Source organism: Anneissia japonica, unplaced genomic scaffold (assembly GCF_011630105.1).
Source record: "Anneissia japonica isolate Jap-2015-1 unplaced genomic scaffold, ASM1163010v1 scaffold982_len171068_cov126, whole genome shotgun sequence".
Classification (NCBI taxonomy): domain Eukaryota; kingdom Metazoa; phylum Echinodermata; class Crinoidea; order Comatulida; family Comatulidae; genus Anneissia; species Anneissia japonica.
The window spans coordinates 16364-20272 of record NW_022700574.1 but is presented as its reverse complement, the minus strand read 5'-3'; positions in this window follow the sequence as shown (position 1 = coordinate 20272).

Here is a 3909-nt window from a genome sequence, read left to right as displayed (position 1 = left end):
ACTTCCCAAATTTAAAGACTTGATTATGGTCTGAAATGCCAGAATAAGCATCAATTTACCGTCACTGAAAAATGTGTAGATAAAATGCCGAAAATGCTTGTTTTGATCTCTGACCCTAGTAATCTGCCCATAGATACCATTTTTGTTTTATTAAAACAAGAAAAAAATGTTTATTCTACCTAGGCTACTCCTTCGGCTCTAATAATAATATTAATATTAATGGTAATAGATATATAGCGCATAATGCACCGAAGAGCTTTTGCGCGCTTCACATTATATATAACATATTAAAGAGATACACAAACAAAACAAAAATAAAAATTAGGAAAAAAATGGCACAACTAAATGAATAAAAGAATCTTTGAAGGGTCAACGTCACCATCCTAACCAATACCTGATGGCTGATTCGCGAAGACTGTTCCAGAAGTAAGGTGATGCAAAAGTGAAGGATCGATTATCATAAAAAGTTGTGTTTGGCTTAAGCACGCCAATCCTTTACTGTGAGAATGATCTTAATCTACGTGTAGAGCATCGCATTGTAAATAATTGTCTGATATAACTTTGAACATCAATGTGAATACTTTGCATTGTGGAAATGCCACCTTAAATACAAATAACTTTATAACTTTAAAAGGATATGAATGAATATATCAATAAAAACAAGAAAATAATGTTTGCATTCCAGATTTCGTGGCTCAGGAATCATAAAAAATATCTGTCAAGTATCTATCCGTCTTTGGAAGAAAGCATCCTTTAAAATCTAGTTATGGTTAAGATAAAGCTATTTTCAGCCATGGACACCATCCTGGTATCCCGGAGTCTAAGATTTCGGGGATGTGGTTATGGCTGACCATGGAGATACCTTTATGGGCTGACAAACAAAACAAAAACATAATAATAAAGTATGGGCCAACTAAAATATGTACTGAAAGACTTGAAATAAACTGTTTTAATCAAGTAAATGTTTGTCAAAAGATATAAGATACTGTATAATTTATGTTATTTTTTGTATATATATATGCAGTTATAATATGATAATGAAAAACAATATATCAATAAGATATATGGATCTAGACTTTTAGTAGGTGGCCACTTTAAATTTAAAATGGTGGCCATAGCAGGGGTCAGAATCTTGACACACAACTTTTTTTAAGCTACACATATCAAAGATATTTTGTGCCAACTTTCATGCTTTGGTGATAAAATGCACAACTGGATCCCTTAGCTGCTCTAACTAGTAATCTTCACGTTCATCAAGAAGTTTCCAATTATTTCGTTTGATAAGATGATAAGAGCAATTCCACAGTTTCTTATAAAAGTTAAATTGCCTAAATCAGATTTTTCAAAATATAATGAGCCAAAAATTTTTTCAAATAAAAGTGGTAGCGACTATGCAGGTAGCCGACACCTAATTCCAGTCATCACGATCTACTGTAGGGGCCATTTTATAAAAAAAAATTGCTCACCTCAGTCTCAACCAGGGTAGGCATGGAATCTACCCCCCAACATAAAATCCTGTATCCGTTCGGAAGTGGGACAAGGGAAGCGGCCCTGCATGTTGCCATTGTTCGTCTGTCTTTTTAATGTTTCTAATAAATTTCATATTTAATATTGCAATATTTTAATAATGATTTGTAAATTTTTAATTGCCAATTTTTTATTTTTGTAAGTTTATATGCAGTCTTTTAATTCAGCATATGCTGCAAAAGACTGTTTTGTATGTGAGCTTCCTTTATGCAATAAAATATATCCAAATATATAATAATTCCCAACTCAGAAGTGTTACAGCAGGCCGACTAAACTAAAATTCTGTAGGGGCGATATGAGGGAGAGAGCTTCTTTATGGTGGGCGTACGCCCCTCGTGCACCTCTTACACCATTGCTCTCGACCCACAATCTGCAGTGGCGGCGCGGGAATTTCCCCCACCCTCCACCCAGATAATTTTCTTGCCCCCACCAAAAAGAATAAAAACCACAATTCGTCGGGGAGAAAAAAATGATATGTATTTTCTATATATTTGTAGACTACCTATCTATAATAGCGATTAAATAAGCCTCTATTTCCCCTAAAATTCCTAAATTGCCATATTTTTCGCCACCTGGACTACTTTCAAGACATTTTGAGCGACGCCCGACCATGCCCACTTCGGACCACCCAAGCATATTTCCCCCTAAAATGTTATCTTTCCCCTCACTCCCTCGCCCCAGATTTCAAACGCTGGCGCTGCCACTGGCCTCACTTCCCCATCCAGATTTCGAACGCTAGCGACGCCACTGAATAAAGTTGTCTGACCCATAAGAATAAAAACCTACTCACTTAGAACAGCCGTAAAAATGACGGTCGTCAGAATACTAGTGCCGGTCATTTTGAACGCGTAGTTTGCTTCAGCCTAAAGTAGTCAATGAAATTTAAGCACAGAATAGGCCTAATATTATTACTGCAATGTGATGTCTTGAAGAGTAAATTCTAATGAATGATGAAATGAAGAAAGTTTTCAACTTTTTATAGGATCAGTAGGTACGCATGAACAAATTTCTTATATTTAGTAAGATTACGTACAGGTATACCTGGTTAAAGAAAAATCCCGACGGGTGCAGCCCGAGTACACCTCACTAAAAAAATTATAGGCGTGGTTATATTGTGCTCGAATTTAACGCCCAGGGGTAACAGTTGCATAAACAGGTACCGGTATCAAGCATCAATGAAAACAAAATCTGAATATGATTGATGAATCAATACTCCCACGCACAATTGCATATTATGGGGCTAAAATTCCATCAGGTGACAATTGCATTGATTAAATCATGGTTCCTAACATTTAATTCCGGTTTAAGTGAATTATAAAAGCAGTAGCCTAGTAATAGGCCTAATAATAATACATAAGTACAAGTTATGTTTTAGAAAGAAGTATAGTATAGTAAATCATGTTTTTAACACAAGAAAATCTGATATGGTAACTAAAACAATGCTAGTTCAGAGTACTACTAGCACTACTGTCGACTGCATAGGCAGGGGAGGATTTAGGGGGGGGGGCGCCTGCGACGCGCGCACCCCCCCCCCTTATTTCACAAAAAAAAAACCCGCTCCGGGCTAGCCTATTTATACTCATGTTGCCCGGTTGTCTAGTGAAAAATTAACAAGAAAAAACATTTTCTTTAAGTTAAAAAAAAAACGGAATTTTTGATACGATCCCTGCACAGAAGGTATCACAGCCCAAAAGTACACTGTAGCTAGTTTTCAGCTGTCCACATCCAGTGAGTGTTGAATTATTAAATGATCCCCTAGACATTCACCAACATTACAGGATAGCATGTAACGTTATCTCTCTCAACAGATGATAGTTTGATCGCTCAATCTGGTAGAACATTTTAATTCAATATACTTTAATTCAATAGAAATTTTATATTCAATAATTAAACACTAGTGATCTTCAATGCTGTAGGTAGGCTAGCGTAGGCCCTAGGCGGGGCGCTAGGGTCTCATCTAGGCTAGGCTAGGCCTACCTTAGCCTAGCTAGCCTAAATAAAGCACGATTTATTGCCATTGGGGTGAGTAACTTGAGACCTATACATTCAACAGCTGATTGGCTTAATTGATTTCTGGGCCCTTTGTTAAATATTAGAATGGGGATTAGATGTAAGGGGCGTACGCCCCTCCCATTATTTTTTTGCAACAAACTTTCACCCACAGTGTTTAACGGGCCGGCGGAACCGGTGGAGGGGGAGGACCCCCCCCCCACTTTTTGGCAAAAAATATATAATGTCTGGAGATTTTTGTATGATTGGAAAGAAATGCAAAAAATGAAAGAGGGAAGGAGGCGAATGATGGGAAAGAGAATGTTTATCCAGTCCCCAACCGAGTTAAATTTTCTCGCGATTCACATTGGCAGATCTGGGGGGGGGGGGGGG